The following is an 8,805-nucleotide window of genomic DNA, read 5'->3' on the forward strand; positions in this document are numbered from 1 at the left end:
GGTTAAGCTCATCAGGCCCAGGGTGCACACCCCTGTGAGAAGCCAAGTCCCTTTGCCCCATGCTGATCTAACCATCCTCTTCTCAAGATCAAATAAGCTTGTGCCTTCAGCCTACATATTTCTCCAAGCTGGCTCATGCATGTTCAAGGGCATGGGCAACACGTACCACGGGAGTGGGTATATTCTCCATCCCAGGGTCTGGTGCGCCTGTGGTGCTCTGAGTCCAAGGTCTGACCACTGGCTCGGGCTGGATGAACCCAGCTGACCTCAAAGCTCACACATCTGCAGCCCCACACCCCTCCCCCTGCTCCCCAGCCTGAGGGTCGCTCTGTACCTTGTCCCTGGCCAAGTCTCCCAAACACCACAGCCCATCACCAGCATGTGGTCTGAACTCTCTACACATGCCAAGATGTTAGCACATTGTGGTTTTGTAATTACTTTTGTTCTTTGGTCTTGATTTTATCTTGCTGGACATGATGTCTCAACAGAACAGACCAGCCTTCCTCTGGGAGCCCAGGGGCTCAGAAACCGTTGGCTAGTGGAGTTCCTCCCGTCCTCCCTCCCTTCCTGTGATTTCCCAAGGCTCCTTTTCAGTTTTGAAGACAAGTGGAAAACACCAATAACATCCCCAAAAGGCAAGAAGCCCACCCTGGCCAAGTACATGGATGCCACCGAAGCCAAGATGAGCTCCAGTCCAGATATCTCTCCCTCGGTCCCGCTGTGGGAGGCCATTCTGCATCCACAGGGGTGCCAGCGCTGGCCCTGACCCATGCATGCCACAACCAGGGGGTGGCGAGGTGAGCGTCCTGGCCCTCTCGTGCAGGGTGACAAAGTTCTTCTCTGCTGTTCTCCAGCTGAGGTGAATACAAAGACAAAGAGTGCTCCCCACACAGTTTCCACACCACACGGACAGGGCTCAGGCCTCCCAGCTCTGCAAAAAGCCCCTCCCTGGGAGATGGCCTGCCTCTGTGGCTTCTTGCTGTCTCACATGCTGCAGGCTCCACTGAGCGGCACCTGGCCTGGAGACCAGAGTTGATCCTCTCACGGAGCCTGGGTCTCTGGTCTTGGCTCTAGCTTTCTGCCAAGTGGTACCCTGCCTGCAAGCTCCAAGGGAAACAAGTCAGCAAAACATGTTCCTGGTCACGCAAGCCCTTCTTCCACAAGAAAAGGGAAGAGAAACCCCTGCCTAAGCCCCCACAGATAGGGCAAAGGAGGCCAGTCAGTTTGTAAAAGATGTGATTTGTGGCCCATCTGCCTTTCCAGTACCTTATAAACGGTTCTTTCAGGCTCAGAGCTGTGGACAGAAAGAGCAAGACTTGGGGAAATGTGTCTTTACCAGACTTCCTAGAATATTCCCAAGTCTCTGTGACACCAGGAGTGCTGCGCACTGTAAGTACTGCAGGTGTGTGTGTGTGTAAATGCATCCATGTGTGTGCAGGTGGGTGACGGCGTGTAAGGTGTATATGAGGAGGTGTGTGCATGTTGTATGCGTGTGTGAGCCAGTGACGGCATGTGGGGTGTGTATGGGGAGGTATGTGCAAGCGTGTGTGTGTGGTGTGCATCCCCTGGGTGTGCAGGAACCACAGAGGCTGTAGGAGGCGGGGAGCTCTCTTCCTGGCCAGGTAGCTCCATGTGTGAAAGCTGCTGTGTCTCTGTCCTTGTGTTGCTGGTTGTCAGTACCTCTGCCAGGTGTCCCTGAGCCGGTGTCTGTGAGCTGGTGCTGCAGGTTTTGGAGGCAGGAGAGGCGAGGGACAAAGCCCCAGGCCAGGGCAGTCGGCTTTCAGCACCATGTAGGCTGGGCAGCAGGGCGCACTGGCTGCTTTCAGCCGGCTGCTTTGAATGTCTCCACAATGTTCTAGAGCAGGAGCCTGTGGCTCTGATGAAGCCTTGGCCTCTGGGCTCCTCTTCCTGACCAGGTGCCCGCCCAGGGCTGTGGTCCTGCAGCACCACCTAGGGTCCATGAAGGGAGGGCCACCAAAGGCAAGTTCAGAGACCCTGGGCATGGGCAGCCAAGAGACCCCCATTGGTGGCCAGGACACCCCCATCAGCGGAATGGACAGTGCCCTGACTGCCTGGGCTGCAGTTGGAGTCCCAGGGTGACCAGAAGCACCATTTGTCACCCTCCCTGCCCCACAATTTGTCAGAACATATACTGTTTAGAAAGAGCTGTTATTTAAAATCCTTAGAGTTGGGATGGGGGAAACTGTGGAGTGTGCCAGCACTATGTTTCAGGTGAGGATGCAGGCTCAGAAAGGCTACCTTCTGACTCCTGCCTTGCCTGCCAGTGGTGCTCAGACACTGCAGAGGGGCAGAGAGCCACAGCTGTTGTGAGAAGATTCAGGCCCATGGGAGATGCGGTTCTGCGGCAGCTGGGGTCTGTGATCCCTGTGGAACAAGTGGGAGTGGTGTTGCACGTAAGTTCCCTAAGTTTCACACCTAAATTCCACAGCCCCGTTATCTGATGCTTCTCATCACCAACCCTCCTAAGCTGCTGCCAGCCTCCCTGCATGCTCTGGCACCTGCCCTGTGGTCTACCCTTGCTGGGACATGTGCTGCACTCCCCTCCACCCTAGGAGATGGGCGAAGACTCTCACACACAGCCAGGCCGGGAGGGGCGTAGTCCTTTGCCAGGTCTGCTGAAACAATGCAGTCCGCAAGGGGCAGCTAGCCAGGAGAAGCATTGTCTCAGTCTGGGGCCAGAAGTCCGAGGTGGAGGTGATGGGTGACAAGTGGCGGATTCTGCTGGGCTGGAAGGGAGAATCCGCGGGGCCCCTCTCCTCCCTGTGTCTCTGTATAGCACTGTCCCTGGGCACAAGCCTGGCTCCCTGTCCCTGTCCTAGAAGGACACCAGGCGTATTGGATTAAGCCCACCCTAATGACCTCATGTTAAATTGGTGGCCTTTCTAAAGACCCCATCTCAAAATGAAGTCACATTCTGAGGCATTAGACTTTGACATAGAATTCTCAGGGAACAGGCCTGTCCATATCCCTAAGTAGCTGTGCTCTGGCAGTCACTGGAGTTTCCTTCTGCTAAATGGGATCAGAGTGTAAAGGGAACGAAATTCTGAAGTGGAAAATGGAAGCTAGAGAACGGAGAGGAGATTTGGGCAAGATAAGGTGTGAGCCACACGGTAAAGAGGGGTTTAGGGGAAAGTTATGTTTTCTTCTCCATCTCCTTGGGAAACCTTTAGTGAGGACTACCTCATTTACCCCACACTGAAGTTAGAGCTGCACTGGGGGAGCAATGTAAGGACTTCCAGTGTGACTCAAGGGGCCCAGAGGCCTGCCAAGTCTAGGCCCTACTCATCCCCCAAGGACCAGCATGGCCCTCTTCCTGCACACAGTGACATAGCTAAAAGCAACCAGATGCCCCCACACTGTGCTCACTCGCAGTGGGGTTTCCCTGCTGGCTCTCATGTACCCTGTCTGCAGTCTGCTCCATTTCTCCCTCAGCCCCGCCCTATGGTGCCTAATACCCATCACTGCACATAGCAGGTGCTCAAAGCTTGCTTTGTAAACTGCGGACTGCTGAGCCAGGCCACCTGCCACCCTTTTGTGCCAGCATCCTGCTGTTGTGGGTGCACCCCGCACCTGCGGGGTCCTTGAATGTACGTGGCCCTCGCACAGTGCTTCCTCTGTGCCCTGCACACTCCACTTTCTCAGAAAGGTAGCTGCACCCAGGGCCTGGGAGTTTCTAGAACAGCCCATGAGGAGGCTGCGGCTCCCCAATGTCCACAGGCACTCAGGGAAGGAGAAGACGCTTGGTACGCTCGGCAGATCTCCACCAGGCAGCTCCTGGGCTGACCTCTTTAGGTGCCAAAGAAATGGAGTTTGTCTAATTGCCTCTGAGAATCTCTTCCCACTTAATAAATCTTGTTTGGAAGGGATAATCAGAGTTTTGGGGACAAGGTGTCAGAGATGGATGGTAATAGCTTAGAGAAAATGGCTCATGTCTCCCAGATCTGCTTTCATGGCTTGGAGACTGGCCCTGCTGGAAGGACAGATGGCCTGTCTAGACTCTGAAAGGGCAAAAGTCTGAGCTAATGCAGGGCCACGTCGTGGGCTGCGGGATGTGGGAGGCAGGCCAGACTGGAGTACATCCCAAAGGTAAGAGGGGCAGTGGAGCAGTGGGGCAGCAGGGTGACTCTTTGAGGCTGTTCCAGGAAATCAGGTCCCGGGGCAGTATCAGGGCAGTCAGGGGCCACTCACCCCGTGTGAGGGGAGGTGGTGCTGTTGAGCCTGCAGGCCTCAGAGGCCTGGGCTCAGGCCACATTCCAGGTGGGTCTCCCAGGAGGGTCGGGCTCTGGGCAGTCACCCCCAAGGAATGTGTACATAGGAGCACTATGTGCACTTTCATGTGTTTACACATTTGTTTTCATATAACATATAATGAAGATAAAAATAAGTCAATATTTTTGTAGGCCTTTCTGGCTTACACACTCTGTGTCTGTTCATTCGTTGCTCCCTAACACTGGGAGGGCACTCCCCCACGGCCCATCAGCAGAGTGTACTTTAGGTAGAGAGCATCATCGCCTGGATGTCTGTTTCTCCAATGAGACCACAGAGGCTCCAAGAAGCTGAGCTACAGGAAGTAGCACAGGCAGAACTGGTGGCTCTGGGGCTGCCACCCCCACTGCTGGTACCAGGCACCCAGCCCACCAGCCTTGCAAAGAAGACACTGAGACTTGCAGAGTCCAGGGAATTACCAGAGCTGAGCTCTGGGCACGGTGTCCTGATTCCCAACCCAAGACCTGTTTACTTCCTGCCCTTCCTCTCCTCAGGGTGGTTCACTGAAAGTCCTGTGTCCCACAGGTAGGTAAGACCAGAACATCTCTTACACAGCAGCCAGGTCATGGCTGAATTTTTGTTAGCCTTTGTCATCACAATGTGTCTGTGGACACAGCAGAGCCATTCTCTATGGGGGTGGCCACTGTGTTTGGATCTCCTGGTCCACTTTGGGGACTCAAATCTGCTGGCCTTACTCCTTTCACGGGCTTGGAATTCAGCTTCCCAAGCCTGGGATCTTACTGCTCCTGCTTTCAAAGGCAGGCTTAGAATTCCCAGTCAGTCCAGGGAACCCCTGCATTGTCTCCCACTCAGCTGAGGTCTTTGCAGTCAGGCCTTGGAGGGAGCCACTTCCCCACCTCTGTGCCACTCGGTGGTAAGTGTTGCTTCCTTTCTGCTGCTTCCTCTTCTCTTCAGGTTTGTCTTTAATGAGAAGAAATGGCACTTGGAACATCCCTGAAGCTGTTTAGTGGGGCTCCTGCAATGAAATCTGCTGAAATTCTGGGCTCAGATGCAGGATTTTAAATTTGTGAAGTCTGCGTGCGGCCTTTTCCCACTGAGCCAGCCTGGTTTGCCGCTTCAAAGATGCCTCCCAGCCCTGCCAAGTTTGGAGTTTACAGCCCCACTGTCAGTGAGTCACACAAGCATAAAACTAGGTCAGCATTTCCTCTTCCCTCCCTTTCAAATAAAAAATTTGTGCGCATGAATGTGTGCATACATGTGCATGTGTGTTTTCCAACATCCCATCAGTCAAAAACATTTGAAGAAATTTTAGCTCACTTTTTCCACCAAAGGATTGACTCCAAGACAGACTCAGTCTGTAGAACACATCAAAGAAAGTTTTTTCTGTGAAAGCTCAGGGCAATTAATGAGGAAGGAGCTGTTGGGAGAAAGAATTCCACAGTGCTCACTGGGATATCAGCAATGTGGCTGCCCTGTGGACACAGAAGGCACAGGCCTGCCATGCCCACAGTAGCTTTATCTGTAGTAAATAACTGTAAACAACCCACTTTGCTGGAAATAACAAACCTTAAAAGGTCTGGATAAATAAACTGTGTAAATCCACACAGTGCAATGAAGAGGAACAAACCATCCATTGATGCAACACCTTGAGGAATCGCAAAAAGTTTTAAGTAAAAGAAGGCGGAGGCAGAAGATGATAAAACACTTCCATTACACAGGCAAAACCAACCTGCATGGGCGGAAATCATGCCGGAGGGTACCTAGGTTGAAGCAGGGGTAGGTGTTGGCAAGGAAAGGGCTGGAGGGTTTCTAGAGTAATGGATATAGTCTGTAGCCTGACTGGGAACATGATTACAGGGACGTAGACAATTGTCAAATGCACTGAAGGGTACATTTATAATCAATTTTGTAAATTATATTTTTAAAAAACCAGCTTGAGGAGATTCTCAAGATGGCGGTGTGAGTAGGATAGCAGAAATCTCCGAAAACCATATATGTATTGAAAATACAGCAAATACAACTATTCCTAAAAGAGTGACCAGAAGATACACTACACCAGCCAGGCTACATCTACATCTGTGAGAACTCAACATCTCACAGAAAAGGGTAAGGTAAAAAGCCGTGACCCAGCAGGACCAAAGCACTCCCCCAACCCCAGCTCACCAGCGGGAGGCAAAGAATCAGAGTGGGGAGGGAGTGGAAGCACAGCACTGCTAAATAACCAGCCCTAGTAATCTGCCCTGGGAGCACAAACACACATTGCATGGTGCACTGGATATTAGAGGAGCAGAAAAGCAAAATCTGAGATTAAGACTGCAAACAGATTCCCACAGCTAGCTGCCCTGGGACAAAAGAAAAGCAGGCACTTTAAAAGTCTTAAAGGGACAAGGATTTAACAGGTGGACAAAATCATCCTGGCACACTCAGCCCAGTGAGCCAGGAACTTTAAGGAACTTCAGGCACTCCACCCTAATCCCCTGGGTGGCAATGCAGCAGCAAAGACCCTCACAGCGAGAAGCAACCTGCCATTCATTCCCCACCCCTGCCAGCACTGCAAGAGAACTGGCTGACAAACCATTGCTGCAGAGTAACCGGGGAAGAGCCCCGACCACAGCAACCACACAGAGGCTCCTCCCAGCATGCAGCTAACCGGGGCAGACCCAGAGGCTGCCCTCTGCCCACAGTCAACTGACACAGACAGTGGAGACTGGAGCAGAGTCTGGAAGGCACAAAGGGGCTTTATTCTTGTGGCAAACATGCACTGCTTGCCTGCAACCACTGCCAGTTCCCTAGGCCATCCCAAGGGCCACCCTGCCCACAGCAGCTCAGGGGATTTATCCAGAGGCTGCCCCCTGCACCTGGTTGACCAGCACAGGCAAAGGAAACTGGTACGCAGTCTGGGAAGCACGTAGGGGCTCTGTTCTCCCGGCGAATGTGTTGCTCGCCTGCAATCACTGCCAGTGCCCTGGCCATCCCGAGGGATGTCCCACCCACAGCAGCTTGGGGGATCAACCAAGAGGCTGCTCCTTGTGTGTGGTTGCCTGGCACAGGCAGTGGAGACCAGCACAGAGTTCCAAAAGCACGAAAGGGTGCCGTTCTCGTGGGAGTACACATGCCGCTTGCCTGTGACCCCTGCCAGTGCCCTCGGCCATCCCAAGGGCTGCCCCACCCACAGCAGCTCAGGAGATTAACCCAGAGACTGCTCCCTGTGTGCGGTTGACTGGCACAGGCAGTGGAGACAGGCAAGGTGAGCAACAAGCAGGAAGGGACTTTGTTCTCCCAGCTGACACATGCTCCACTTGCCAGCGATCACTTCCATCACCATGAAAAGGCAGAAGAACCTTGTTTAGTCCAAAATCCCTCAAACACCAGAGACAGGGCCTGGTGAGAAGACCGAAATCACCAATCATCCTGAAAAAGAATTCAAAATAAAAGTCATAACCATGCTGATGGAGCTACAGAGAAATATGCAAGAGCTAAGGGATGAATTCCAGAGGGAGATAACAGAAATGAAACAACCAATGGAAGGATTTAAGATCAGACTGGATGAGATGCAAGAGACTGTTAATGGAATAGAAATTAGAGAACAGGAATACAGAGAAGCTGAGGCAGAGAGAGATAAAAGGATCTCTAGGAATGAAAGAATATTAAGAGAACTGTGTGACGAATCCAAACAGAACAATATTCACATTATAGGGGTACCAGAAGAAGAAGAGTAAGAAAAAGGAATAGAAAGTGTCTTTGAAGAAATAATTGCTGAAAACTTCCCCAGGCTGGGGAAGGAAATAGTCTCTCAGACCATGGAAGCCCACAGATCTCCCAACATAAGGGACCCAAGCAGAACAACACCAAGACATATAATAATTAAAATGGCAAAGATCAAAGACAAGGACAGAGTATAAAAGCAGCCAGAGTGAGAAAAAGATCACCTACAAAGGAAAACCCATTAGGATATCATCAGACTTCTTAGCAGAAACCTTACAGGTCAGAAGAGGATGGCATGATATATTCAATGCAATGAAACTGAAGGGCATCAAAACAAAATACTGTATCCAGCAAGATTATCATTTAAATGTGAAGGAGGGATTAAACAATTCCCAAATAAGCAAAAGTTGAGGGAATTTGCCTCCCATACAAACCATCTCTACTATTTAAAGGGACTGCTCTAAATGGAAGTATGCCTAAGGCTAAATAGCAGTCACCAGAGAAAATAAAACCACAGCAAAGAAAGTAGATGCACCAAATACTAACTAAATACAAAATAAAATCAGCTATCCACAAAATCAGTCAAGGGAAGCACAGAGTACAGAATAAAACATCTAACATATAAAGAGTGGAGGAGGAAGAAAAAGAAGGGAGAGAAATAAAGAATCATCAGACTGTTTAGAATAGTGTAATAAGTGAGTTAAGTTAGATGGTTGTATAGTAAAGAAGCTGCCCTTGAACCTTTGGTAATCATAAATCTGAAGCCTGCAATGGCAATTAGTACATATCTATCGATAATCACCCTACATGTAAATGGACTGAATGCACCAATCAAAAGTCACAGAGTAATAG

General features: G+C 51.1%; 1 long non-coding RNA gene across 1 annotated transcript; it reads left to right on the forward strand.

Moving 5' to 3' along the window:
• Positions 1 to 1,243: 1,243 nt before the first annotated feature.
• Positions 1,244 to 5,470, forward strand: LOC130684742 (uncharacterized). The gene is made up of 3 exons (XR_008999078.1): positions 1,244 to 1,389; positions 2,286 to 2,414; positions 5,203 to 5,470. It is a non-coding gene; the product is annotated as an uncharacterized LOC130684742 (long non-coding RNA).
• The last annotated feature ends 3,335 nt before the right edge of the window (positions 5,471 to 8,805 follow it).

This window comes from Manis pentadactyla, chromosome 9, assembly GCF_030020395.1.
Source record: "Manis pentadactyla isolate mManPen7 chromosome 9, mManPen7.hap1, whole genome shotgun sequence".
Taxonomy (NCBI): domain Eukaryota; kingdom Metazoa; phylum Chordata; class Mammalia; order Pholidota; family Manidae; genus Manis; species Manis pentadactyla.